Here is a 14509-nt window from a genome sequence, read left to right as displayed (position 1 = left end):
CCCCATCTTGAATCAATCTCCAGTAGATGTCTTACTCTAGAAGTCTTTATTGAATTTCACTGCACTATGTAGAATAGTTTTTGATATATTATATACAATGCTTAGAATAATGTGTATCTCAAAATAGGTTCCTTTTAAATTTTTGTTGAAGAAATGACTCAAGGGATCAATGGTACAATAAAATTTTAAAAAACAATAGCAAGATGAGTTTCTCCCTCCAAGGACCATTACTTTTTCCCATAACCAAAGAACTGAATATCTTTCTTGTTAATTGATATGTTCTAATCCTCCTGATCAAACCCAAAGAACTAAAAAGTGTGGTAATATTTCTTATTATTAGGACTCTATTTTTCAGTAGATTTGGTCACCTTGCAATTACTGGAATTACGTTGAGATGGACATGTTTTTAGGATGGATTAGGTTTGTATTTATTTACCATTTTGTAGATATATACAAGCCATCCAACTTTCAAGGCCTTATGTAACCAAGAGTTCCTTCCTTGCTGTCACACCAAGCCTACACCTTTCACAGCCCATTATCAATATATGCTCTACACAGCATATGCCATCTTTATCTAATCAGTACATAATATTATTGAACTGTGGTGAGCATTTGTAGCCCAAGAGAGTTTTGAGTTTCTCCAAACCCTGTGATGCTAGAATCCACAATGTAGTAGGAAGAAACCAGACTTTTTGTTTAAATCTATGAGATTCTATTAACCTCTACTAGATCTATTATTAAATACTCTTTAATGACATTAACCTTCATATTTTTATAACATGAAATTAAAAGATGTTGGAAATTCCCTGGTGGTCCAGTTGTTGGGACTCCATGCTCTCACTGCCAAGGGCCCTGGTACAATCCCTGGTCAGGGAACTAAGATGTGAGGTGTGGAATAAAAACAAAAACAATGCAAAACACAGGAATTCCGAAAAATAAATAAATGAAAAAAAAATTTTTTTAAGGTGATGTTATTATGAACCTTTTCCATGGTAAAATGGCTGATGAAAGAGCTCTTTACATCTAACAGTAAGGTTGAGGTAGGAGTGCTATTGCAGAATATGTATAAGTTGTTGTATTTATAGCTAAAAGGTCATTTTTTTTTCTCCTCTGCAATGTGGTGAAGTCAATGTTTACAAACAGTCCACACAATTACAGACAGCCAGTTAATTTTCTGGTGTCACTAGGATGGCTATACATATACTTGAACATATACTTTTGAACATGTACACATTAAAAAATCCTGTAGGGTGAAAAAGCATGGGAAGTGTTTTCCAGAATTCTTTATTTTATTATTATTATTAAAGTATAATGATGTAAAATATATTAGTTTCAGGTATACAACAGTGATTCAGTGTCTGTATACATTATCAAATGATCATCACAATAAATTTAGTCACAATCCATCTCTTTAAAAAGTTAATACAAAAAAAAGTTAATACAATATTATTGACTGTATTCACCATGGTTTACATTAGATTTCCCATGGCCCATTCTCTTTATAACTGGAAATTTGTAACACCCAATCCCCATCATCCATTTTGCCCACCCCCAAACCCTGCTCCCTTCTGTCAACCACCAGTCTGTTCTCTGTATCTATGAGCCTGGTTTTGTTTGTCCATTTGTTTTGTTTTTTATATTTTGCATATATGTGAAATCACACAGTATTTGTCTTTCTCTAACTGACTCATTTTACTTAGCATAATGCCATCAAGTTCCATCCATGTTGTTGCAGATGGCAAGATTTCTTTCTTTTTTATGGCTAATATTTTGCATATTCTTTATCCATTCATTCACTGACAAACACTGTATCCCTATTGTAATATTTGGCTATTGTAAATAATGCTGCAGTGAACATAAGGGAATGTATATCTTTGCAATGAGTGTTTTTTATTTCTTCAGATAAATCCCTAGAAGTAGAATTGCTGAATTTTATGGTAGTTCTATTTTTAACTTTTTTGGGGGGTTGTTTTTTTGTTTTTGTTTTTGTTTTTGCAGTACGTGGGCCTCTCACTGCTGTGGCCTCTCCTGTTGTGGAGCACAGGCTCTGGATGTGCAGGCTCAGTGGCCATGGCTCATGGGCCCAGCCACTCCGTGGCATGTGAGATCTTCCGGACCGGGGCATGAACCTGTGTCCCCTGCATCGGCAGGCGGACTCTCAACCACTGCACCACCAGGGAAGCCCCTATTTTTAATTTTTTGAGGAATCTTTATACTGTTTTCCTTAGTGGCTGCATGAATTTACATTCCCACCAACAGTTTACAAGAGTTTCCTTTTCTCCACATCCTTGCCAACACTTACTGTCTTTTTGATAATAGCCATTTTGACAGGTGTGAGGAGACATTTCCTCATGGTTTGGTTTCATTTCCCTGATGACTAGTGAAGCTGAGCATCTTTTCATGTGCCTGTTGGCCATTTATATGTCTTCTTTTGACAAAGGTCTACTCAGGTGCTCTGCCCATTTTTAATTGGATTTTTTTTTAATGTTGAGTTGCATAAGTTCCTTATATACTTTGAATATTTACCCCTTATCAGACGTATGATTTGCAAATATCTTCTCCCATTCAGTAGGCAGCCTTTTCATTTTGTTGATGTTTATTCTTCACTGTGTAAAAGCTTGTTAGTTTGATATAATCCCATTTTAAATTTTCACTTTTGCCTTTGCCTGTGGAATCAGATTCAAAAAAAATCACTCAAATCAGTGTCAAGAAGATTACTGCCTATGTTTTCTTTGAGGAAATTTATGGTCTCAGGTCTTACATTCAAGTCTTTAATCCATTTTGAGTTAATTTTTTATATGGTGTAAAATAATGGTCCAGTTTTATTTCTTTTGCATGTAGCTGTCCACTTTTCTCAACATCATTGTTGAAGAGACAACAAATCTCGTTTCCCTGTTGTATATTCTTGCTTCCTTTGTCATAGATTAATTGACCATATAAGAATAGGTTTATTTCTGAGCTCTCTATTCTGCTCTATCGATCTCTATTTTTGTGCTAGTACCATACTGTTTTGATTACTATAGCTTTGTGGTATATTTTGAAATCAGGGAGCATTATTCCTCTGGATTTGTTCTTCTTTCTCAATTTGCTTTGGCTACTTGGAGTCTTTGGTGTTTCTATATATATTTTAGGATTTTTTTTAGTTCTGTGAAAAATATCATTGTTTTTTTGATAGCGGTTATATTGAATCCATAGATTTCTTTGGGTAGTAGAGGCATTTGAAAATATTAATTTTTCCAATCCAAGAACATGGTTTATATTTTTATTTATTTGTGTCTTCTTCAATTTTCTTCATCAATGTCTTATAGTTTTCATAGTACAAATTTTTCACCTCCTTAAATTTATTCCTAGGCATTTTATTCTTTTTGATGTGATTGTAAATGGAATTGTTTTCTTAGATTTTCTTTCTGAAAGTTTATTATTAGTGTATAGAAAAGTAATAACATTAAATTTGTGTCTTTCATCTTTAGTGAATTTATTTATTAGTTCTAACAGCTTTTTGATGGAGTCTTTAGAGTTTCTTATGTATAGTATCATGTCATCTGCAAATAGTGACAATTTTACTTCTTCCTTTCCAGTTGGTGCCATTTATTATTTTTTTCTTGCCTAATTGCTGTGGCTAGAATCTTTTTTCTTTCTTTCTTTCTTTTTTTTTTTTTTTCTGGGTGCTGTTTGTCCTTCTTATTTTTAACCTTGCCAGGGAATCCAGAAATACAGATTTTAATTGTCTGGCACAGTCACTGACCAGAGCAATTTTCTCTGGGCTCGCTGGATGCTGCAAGGATATGTCATTTTTTTTTTTTTTTTGGTGCTGTTTGTCCTTATTTTTAACTTTGCCAGGGAATCCAGCAATACAGATTTTAATTGTCTGGCACAGTCACTGACCAGAGCAATTTTCTCTGGGCTCAAAAACTCTGGGTGACATTTTGAGCAAATTTACTATCTCTTTTCTTGTAGGGTAAAAAATATTCTTTCTACCAGTCATGACATGGTGTTGTCCTGGGAACTCCCTCAAAGCACAGACTCACTAATCAAGTTTCTTTGCATAGGATTAAGATGGAAATGTTCATTTTTAAAAACTACAATCCACGTTTTCTTAAAATCTGTTGTCAATATTCCATAGGAGGAGTGGGAATCCAATGTTACATGGAGATCATTGATCCCAGGGTGTGCAGACAGGGAGATAGCACTCAGGCTTGTTATAGTTGTCTGGTTTGGAATTTTTTTGTTCTTGCAGATCTGATCCTTCTTTATCCTCTTGGTGCCTAGGTTTGGGGTTGGGGTATGATGGGGAAGTGAACAGTCCTCTGACTGAGGGAGGAGATGGAGTGGAGGCCTTTGTTTTAAGACCACGGTTCTGATTATGTGGTTAGAATTTCCAATACTGTGTTGAATGAAAGTGGTGAGAGTGGGCATCTTGTCTTGTTCCTGATCTTAGAGGAAAAGCTTTCAGCTTTTCACCATTGAGTATGATAGCTGTGTGTTTGTCATAAATGGCATTTATTATGTTGATGCATATACCACTATGTTGAGACTTTTTATCATAAATGGATATGAAACTTTTTCAAATGCTTTTTATGCATCTATTGAAAGGATTATATGATTTTTGTCCTTTATTTTGTTAATGTGGTGTATCACATTGGTTGATTTGCAGATGTTGAACCATCCTTGCAGCTCGGGAATAAATCCTACTTGTTCATGGTGTATGATCCTTTTAATGCATTGTTGAATTCAGTTTGCTAATATTTTGTTGAGGATTTTTGCATCTGTACTTATCAGGCATATTGGCCTGTAATTTTTTTTAATGTGTGTGGTGTCTTCAGTTTTGGTATCAGGGTGATGCTGGCTCTGTAAAATGAATTTGAAAGCATTCTCTGTTATTCAGTTTTTTGAATAGTTTGAGAAGGATAGGTATTAAATCTCCTTTGACTATTTGGTAGAATTCACCAGTGAAGCTGTCTAATCCTAGACATTTGTTTGTTGAGAATTTTTTGATTACTAATTCAATCTCATTACTAGTAATTTGTCTATTCAGATTTTCTATTTCATCATGATTCATGGAATTGGAAGATTGTATATTTCTAGGAACTTATCCATTTCTTCCTGGTTGTCCAATTTGTTGGTGTATAATTGTTCATAGTAGTCTCTTATAATCATTTGTATTTCTGTGGTATAAGTTATAATGTCTCCTCTTTTATTTCCAATTTTATTTATTTGGCCCATCTCCCTTTTTTTCTTGCTGAGCTGGCTAAATGTCAGGGTTTTTTTAATTGTTTTAAAAAACAGCTCTTAGTTTCATTGATATTTTCTAATTTTTTATTCTCTATTTCATTTCCACTCCTATCTTTATTATTTCCTTCCTTCTACTAATTTTGGGTTTTGTTTCTTCTTCTTTTTCTAGTTCCTTTAAGTATAAGATTAGATTGTTTGAATTTTTTATTGTCTTTTGAGGTAGGCTTGTAATGCTATAATCTCCCTTCTTAGAACTGATTTTGGTGCATTCCATAGACTTTGGAATGTTGTGTTTCCATTTTCATTTGTCTCCAGGTAATTTTTGATTCTTAATTTGGTTTCTTCAGTTACCAATTTGTTGTTCAGTAGCATGTTGATTAGTCTCTTTGTGTTTGTGTTTTTCCTTGTGTTTTACAAGTTTCCTTCTTGTAATTGATTTGTACTTTCATATCACTGAGGTTGGAAAAGATGCTTGTTATGATTTCGATGTTCTTAAATTTATTGAGACTTGTTTTATGACCTAACATGTGACTATCCTGGATAATGTTCCATGTGCACATGAAAAAAATGTGTATTTTTATGCTTTCAGATGGAATGTTCTCTATATATCTATTAAATTCATCTGCTCTTAATGTGTTAAGGCTAGTGTTTTCTTATTGATTTTTTGTCTGGAAGACCTATCCATTGATGTAAATGTGGTATTAAAGTCCCCTATTATTGCTGTGAATTTCTCCCTTTATGTGTGCTAATATCTGCTTTATATATATTTAGGTGCTCCTATGTTGAGTGCATAAATATGTACAAATGTTATTTCTTCTTGTTGGACTGATTCTTTATCATTATGTTATGCTGTTCTCTGTCATTGTTAGAGTCTTTGTTTTAAGGCCTATTTTGCCCAATAGGCCTAGTATTTTGCCTAGTACTGTTACCCCAGCTTTTTTTTGTTTCCATTTTCATGGAATATCTTTTTCCATCCTTTCCATTTCAGTCTCTGTGTGTCTTTATCTGTAGTGAGTCTCTTATAGGCAGCATATATATGGGTCTTGTTTTTTTTATCCATTTAGCCACGCTTTGTCTTTTGACTGGAGCATTTAGTCAATTTACATTGAAAATAGTTGTTGTTAGATATGGCCTTATTGCCATTTTATTCCTTGTTTTCTGATTGTTTTTGTAGCTCTTCTCTGTTTCTTTCTTCTTCTCTTGTTCTCGTCCCTTGTGGTTTGATGACTGAATTTAGTGCTTTGTTTAGATTTCTTTCCTATTTTTTGTGTATCTGTTATAGGTTTTTGGTTTATAGTTACCATGAGATGTGTATGTAGTTACCATGAGATGTGTATATATATGTGTATATGAGATGTGTATATATATATACATGAGAGAGAGGGAGAGCAGTCTATTTTGACAGTCAAGTTAGAACACATTTCAAAAGCACTATATTTTTACTCTTCTCCTCCACATTTTGTTTCCATTGTCTTATTTTACAACTTTAATTTTGTGCATTTCTTAACTAAGTATTGTAGTTAAAGTTGATTTAACTAATTTTGTCTTTTGACCTTCATACTAGTTTTATAAGTGGTTGATCCACTACCTTTAGTTTGTTTGCCTTTACTGTTGAGGATTTTTTCTTGCATATATTTTTAAAATTTCTAGTTATAGCCTTTTGTTTCAGCTTAGAGAAGTCCCTTTAATATTTCTTGTAAGGCTGGTTTAGTGGCAATGATCTCTTTTAGGTTTTGCTTGTCTGGGAAACTCTTATCTCTCCTTCAACTCCGTATGACAACTTAGCTGTGTACAGTATTCTTGGTTGGAGTTTTTTTCCTTTCTGTCTTTTGTCCTGCAAAGTTTCTGCTGACAAATCAGGTAATAGTCTTATGTTGGTTCCCTTGTACGTAACTGCCTGTTTTTCTCTTGCTGCTTTTAGATTTTTCCTTTATCTTTAATTTTCAATATTTTTATTATGTTTCTTGGTGTGGATCTCATTGGGTTCAACTTGTTTAAAGCTCTCTTTGCTTCCTGGACCTGAATCTCTTTTTTCTTTCCCAGATTAGGGAAGATTTCAGCCAGAATTTCTTCAAATAATTTTTCTGCTAATTTTATTTCCTATGGTGAATTCCTATGGCAGATTTCCTATGGTGAAAGTGGAATTAGGAATTAGAATATGTGTGAATTATATTGCTTTCCAAAATGTTTGTATCAAATTAATAGGAGATAGGTATCCATTTTCACTAAAACAATGTTGTAATTTGTTGTAATTTTTAATGTCCTTTTTTTGTTTGTACGTTAGTTTTGTTTTGATTTGGGGGGCACTTCGCCAAGCAAAAGTGAAAATATTAAGGTTTTATTTAGTTTGCATTTTGGGTTCACTTGCAAGGATAACTTGTGGTTAGAAATATGAATTGCCAGATGGGATCAGTGAGACCCTTATTTTGCTGTAGAAGTAATATAGTGAAAAAGAAAGAAAGTGAGATTTGGAGTTGAAACGATTATATCTGCTAATAAAATACAATTTTCTTGTTTTTTTAAGGTTATTTTTTCTCTTTTCAAAATTTTGGTTTTTTTGCTTCCCCCAAACTAAGGGATAATGTTTAAAATCCAGCTATTCAATGATTTTTTTAAATAATAAAATTAAAGCCATGTAAAAGGAAATCTGATTTGTGTTGTCTGAATGAACTAAAAAATTTAATGTAACATGAGTAGTTGTTTTATGAACAAAAGTGCTCCTTTACATTCTTAAACATCTTTAATTTATAGAAAGCATTTCAAGTTCTTTAAAAATTCATTTCTATAGTTCTCCCTGGAAAGTTATTTGTCTTATGCATTTAGAATTTTCATTAGATATACATCTCTCTTATTCTGTCATTACAACTGGACTTTGAGCTTCTCATGGGTCACATCCTTCCCTTTATAAGAATACCTTATATAGGACCTACTATAATCCTGGGGACATACGAGCATTTCAATAGAATTCAATAGGCCTGATCATCATCTTATTAGGGAACATGATTAGAATGTTATATCTCCATTTTGCTGAGAAGAATCAGTACTACTGGGGACAGAGGAATTTTATCACATGATTCATTTCATAGGGCTTGGGGTATGGAGTGATGGTAGAGTGACAATGTTTTCTGATCTGTGCTCAGATGGATGCTTTTTTGTAAAAGGCCACTCTCTCAGGTTCCTTTCCACAGTTAGACATCTTTTTTCTTTGAGAGAGCGGAAGAGGTCATGTAACTGCCAGTTATACCTATGCTATGTTTATTAAGTGTGTTGATATATGAGCTCCAACATCTAGCAATTTGAGGGCTTCCCTGTTGACACCTTCAGGTTACCTGAGATTCCTGATTAAACCTCAAAAATAAAGGTAATATATTATTTTTGTTTTCTGAAGTTATAGCTGTCTTGGAGCTCAGGGACTTCCCTACCTGTGACAACCTCTGAAAAGCCTTCAGTGTCTTCTGGTCACTTGCCCAGTAGTTCCTCCTGGTATGAAAAAAAGTCTCTTAAAGTGTATAAAAAGGTATTGTGTCTACCTCAGCTGGAGTAATCCTAATTGTATATTATAGAGCCAAGGAAGCTTATTAGTTTCTGGTCTGGCATGTAAGAAGCTTGGGAGTTAGTTATACACCACCCTAATAACAAGTAAAGAGCTGAACAAACAGAAAATCAACAACTCTTCCATATGAGAAGTGAGGTCACAGGGCAAATTGCTGCCCCCTAAACTGGAGACAGGAGGACACAGAGAATCACAACTTACTTAAGCAAAAAGTCGAGAGCAGAAACCTCTATGGGAAGCAGTGCCAAAGTGAGAAAACTAAATTGTAATTGATGGAAGCTCAGTGTGGAAAAGTGTGAGAGTTAAAAATTCCAGGATGTCACAGTCATACTGAGGCTTCCATACACTTTTTTGAGCTTTACTTCTAAGAGCTCTACCAGGTTCTGACAGTGGAGATTGGGGAAAATCTCTCAGGCTTCTGGCAGGAGGAAGAAAAAGGAAACATTTTGAAATAGGCCAGAGAATTTTGTTCTTAACAAGGTCAAGAGAAAGTTACTACAGCCTAACCTACTGAAGTTTATCAGAATCTAATTGACCTGGAGGAAGGGAAACACCCATCTCTAGTTCCCTATAGTCATCTTGTTCCACCTAAGGGAAAAAAAAACAACTGAGAACTTGTGAAGTTCATAGCCCAGGGGCACAGGCTCACTAAAATACTGAGACCTAATCACAGGACTATAAGAACACTTCTCCTCCACCCACACCCTATGTCTGTATCACTAAAGGCCTATTTATTGGAGTTCCTTTTATCCAGTATGTCAAGTCCAGCTTTCAACAAAAAATTACAAGGCATACTAAAAGACAAAAAACACAGTTTGAAGAGACAGAACAGCATCAGAATCAGATTCAGATATGCCAACGATGTTGAAATTATCAAACTGAGAATTTGTTGTAACTATGATTAATCTGCTAAAGACTCTAATGGAAAAAGTAGACACTATGCAAGAGCAGAGGGGTAATGTAAGCAGAGAGATGAGAGTTCTAAGAAAGAGTCTATTCTTTCAATAAAAGAAACACTAAAGATCAAAAACATTTTGACAGAAATGAAGACCGACTTTGATGGGTTCATTAATAGACTGGAAATGGCTCAGAAAAGAATCCCTGAACTTGAGAATATGTCAACAGAAACTTTCAAAACTAAAATCAAAGAGAAAAAAAGACTTAAAAAATTGAACAGAATATCCAAGAATTGTGGGACAATTCCAAAAGTTGTAACATACATGTAATGGAAATATCAGAAGGAGAAGAAAGAAGAAATATTTGAAGCAATAATGACTGAGAATTTCCTCAAATTTATGTCAGATAACAGATCAATGATCTAGGAAGCTCAGATAAATGCCCAAAAACCTACACTTAGGCATGTCACATTCAAACTACAGAAAATCAAAAATAAAGAAAAAAGTCTTGAAGGAAGCCAGAGGAAAAAAACACCTTACTTATGGAGGATAAATATTAGAATTATATCTGATTTCTCAGAAACCAGGTAAGTAGGAAGAGAGTGGAGTGACATATTTAAAGTGTTGAGAGAAAATAAAAAACAAAAAAACACACCAACCTTGAATTCTGGATCCTGTAAAATTATCCTTCAAAAGTGAAGGAGAGGGCTTCCCTGGTGGCGCGGTGGTTGGGAGTCTGCCTGCCAATGCAGGGGACACGGATTCATGCCCCAGTCCGGGAGGATCCCACGTGCCATGGAGCGGCTGGGCCCGTGAGCCATGGCCGCTGAGCCTGCGTGTCCGGAGCCTGTGTTCCTCAATGGGAGAGGCCACAGCAGTGAGAGGCCAGCATACCGCAAAAAAAAAAAAAAAAAAAAAAAAAAAAATGAAGAAGAAATAGATCTTCTCAGGTGAAAATTGAGGGAATTTGTTGCCATAAGACCTGACTTGCAAGAAATGTTAAAAGAAGTTCTTCAGAGAGAAAGAAAATGATGTAGGTCAGAAACCTGGCAACAACAAAAAGAATGAGTGAAGGTAAATTTAAAACTTTTATTTTTCTTATTCATAATGAACAAATAGTTTATTCAAAATAATAACAACACAGCATTCAATGTATTACTTATGTACAAGTGAAATGAATGAGAGCAGAAAAAAAAGGAACAGAAATAAGAAATTAGGAATATTTTGTTATTATATGGTACTTATTCTACCTGTGAAGGAGTATAGTGTTATTTGAAATGGACTTATATTAGTTGCACACACATATTGCAAACTCTAGGGCAACCACTTTAAAAAAGTGAGGCAAAAAGTATAATTGATATGCTAAGAACAAAGAGGAATGGGATCATATAATATGTTCAATTAAAACCACAAAGGGCAGAAAAAGTAAAAAATAGGAACACAGAACAAAGGCAACAAATAGAAAAGAGTAACAAATATGATAGATATTACATCACTTTAAATGTCAATGGTCTAAATACACCAATTAAAAAGTGGATTGTCACAGTGGATCAAAAAACAAGACCCAACAATATGTTGCCTTCAAGAAACCCATTTTAAATATAAAGACACATATAGATTAAAAGTAAGGGATGGAGAAAGAAATACCAAGCTAACACTAATTAAAAGAAGCTGGAGTAGCTATATTCATTTCAGACAGAGAACAGTTTAGAGCAAGGAAACTTATTAGGATTCTGAGGGTTAATTCATAAATGTAAATTTGGGTATGTTTTCAGAAATTACGGATCATTTTTGACTTTAACTAAATCCTAATCCTTTCACATTTGACTCTAAATTATACTGTCAGTTTTATCCAGTAGTTATGTTTTAGTTCCTAAATCCATAACCAGAGACCCTGCAGGAAGAAAATAGTATAAAAATTTTCAGGTAGAGGCAGGTATCAATTTTTCCATGATAAAGCTCATTGTAAAAAACAACAACAATAAAGGGAAGTGGTTAAAAGTGACAGAAACTGACCTGGGTCTAAGTTCAGACTCTACAAGTTATGCTACTGAATATATTACGTTACTTCCTGTGACTCAATTATTTCCTCATTCATAAAATTGTGGTAATAACAGTCTTTTTTGTATAGGGTTTTTGTGAGGATAGCATAAAATGATGTATACAAAGTATCTGTCATATGAGTTGTTGTCTATAAAGAAAACATAGAAATAGATTAATTTATTATAAAACATGCAAATTCCACCCCAAGCTTGCTATCCTAATACTTAATAATTTTGTTATTATCAATAGATTTCCCCTTCTTTTAACAGGAATCATAACAAACAAAATTTATCATCCGAATGTGTTTATGTGAATACACATGCATTCATATACTACACGGAATTTGTTGTTTGATTAAAACAGCTTTCCTACACAGAGGTTCATTTTCAAACCATGCTTGTTGATATTGGCTGGGTGCCATGGTGTCATTTTCATCATTTTTTTAGCCCAGATGAAGCTTCCACTGTTCCTTTGTGGACCACAGGAGCACCTGTGATGCATGCATCCATTTATTCTTCAAATATTTATTGAGCACATATTATATGCTAGGCATTGTATGAGGTGCTGGAGAGTCAGTGGTAAATAATACAAGTTCCCTGCTCTCATGCAGTGTATATTCTAGTGGGAGAAACAGACAAGAAATAAGAAAAATAATTTTCAAATAGTGATAAACACTCGGAAGAAAATAAAACAAGGTTACCTGATAATGTCCTGGGGACGAAGGGAGTAATTAAGTTGTATAATCAAGGTAGGCCTCAGAGATGATTTTGAGCTGATATTTGAATAACAAAAAAGAATTAGATGCATAAATAGGGTGATGAGCATACCAGGCAAAGGTAAAACCATGTGCAACACCCCTGAAGTGTCAGTGACTTAGCTTTATGAATTCCTAAGTAACTCGAAGATAAATCCGCTCAATTAGTTCAATATTCAGTAGATGAGCTTACCATTTGAAAGAACATGCTGACTCCTTTTTAAAGTGATGATTTCAAAATTCTAATGCAACGGTTCTCACACAATCATGTGCTTAAGAATCACCTGGAGCGTTTGTTAAATTACAGTTTCCTGATCTAAAAGAGCTGAACTTGTAAAAACCGAGAGTAGAATAGTGGTTACCAGAGGCTGGGGGTTAGAGGAATTGGGGAGATGATTATGGGTACAAACTTGGAATTAGTGGACAAATAAGGCCTTGTGAGCTTTATAGACAATATTGTATTATAAACTTTAAAGCTGCTACTAGACTAGATCTTAATTGTTATCACCACAAAAAGAAATGTTATGTGATATGACAGAAGTATTAGCTTACTCTATGGTGGTACTTCTACTGTAATATATAAATGTATCAAATCAATACATTGTATACCTTAAACTTACAGAGTGTTATATATGTCAATTATATTTGAAAAAAAGTTTCCTGGGCTACAATTCCAGAGATTCTGATTCAGTAGGTTGGGTAAAGTCCACAGATTTGCATTTGTAATAAACTCACAGGTGATGCTAGCACTACTAGTCTGGGGACACTTTGAGAACCACTGCTCTATCAGATCTGTCTTGTGAGTTTAATATCTATTTGATAAAAGTAAAGCATGCCAATATTTTCTTTCATGTAAAAAATTTACTTACCATGCATGGTGATCATCTGAAATTAACTTTTGTAAGTGTAGTGGAAAAATGCATGAAATACTGGAGGTAAAAAATACCTTCAATGTTTCATGTTGAATTCATAGCATCTATAATAATATGAGCTTAATTTCAATATAGCCTATTGGTAACGGGTTAATGTCAGTTGTCATTCAGAGAGGATTTCAAAATTATTTTTTAAATGCTGAAAAGAATTTAAATGATAATTAACTGAGGGGTTTTTAAAAATTATTTTTTCATGGCTGGGAGATCACATAAATAGAAATTATATATTACATCCTGTTAATCTGGAGAAAATGAGAAGGTTGTGTTCTTATCAGCTGTGCCATTCAGGAGGATGCTAATGGAAAAGAGGTGGAAAAAGGAAGAGGGGTATCAGGATAGTCAGCGAGATCAGCCCAAACCATTCTTGTCAGCAGAGAGCCTGGCTGTTGCACTCACACAGCCAGCATGACGTGTCAAAGAAGCCCATGTGCTCCTGTCCCTATGCACATCATGACCTTAGCATCAGGGATAGCATATGGACGATGATACTAAGAACAGTCAACAGTTATCCAGCACTTACTATGTGCCATTCCTCTAAGTGCCTTACACGACTAACCAATGTGACCCCTCCCTGCCACAATACATATATGAGGTAGATAGGAACATCTCCATTTTATATATAAGAAGGTGAGGCAAAGAGTAACTCAGTGATTTAGGTTACCAAGCAGTAAGTGGAAACGCTGGGATCCAAACCTAGATAATTTGTATCAGTCTGACCTCTTAAACAATGTACTATACAGATCTTCCTCATTCTGATGGGTTACATCCTGACAAACCAATCCTAAATTGAAAATACACTTAGTACTAACCTACTGAAATCATAGCTTAGCCCAGCCTACCTCAAATGTGCTCAGAATACTTACATTAGCCTGCAGTTGGGCAAAATCATTTAACGCAAAGCCTGTATTACAATAAAATGTTGAGTATCTTATGTAATTTATTTATTTATTTTATTTATTTATTTATTTATTTTTGTGGTATGGGGGCCTCCCACTGTTGTGGCCTCTCCCGTTGTGGAGCACAGGCTCCGGACGCGCAGGCTCAGCGGCCATGGCTCACGGGCCCAGCCGCTCCGCGGCATGTGGGATCCTCCCAGACC

Source organism: Physeter macrocephalus, chromosome 6 (assembly GCF_002837175.3).
Source record: "Physeter macrocephalus isolate SW-GA chromosome 6, ASM283717v5, whole genome shotgun sequence".
Taxonomy (NCBI): Eukaryota; Metazoa; Chordata; class Mammalia; order Artiodactyla; family Physeteridae; genus Physeter; species Physeter macrocephalus.
The sequence above is the reverse complement of the archived record's forward strand: the minus strand, read 5'-3'. Positions refer to the sequence as shown.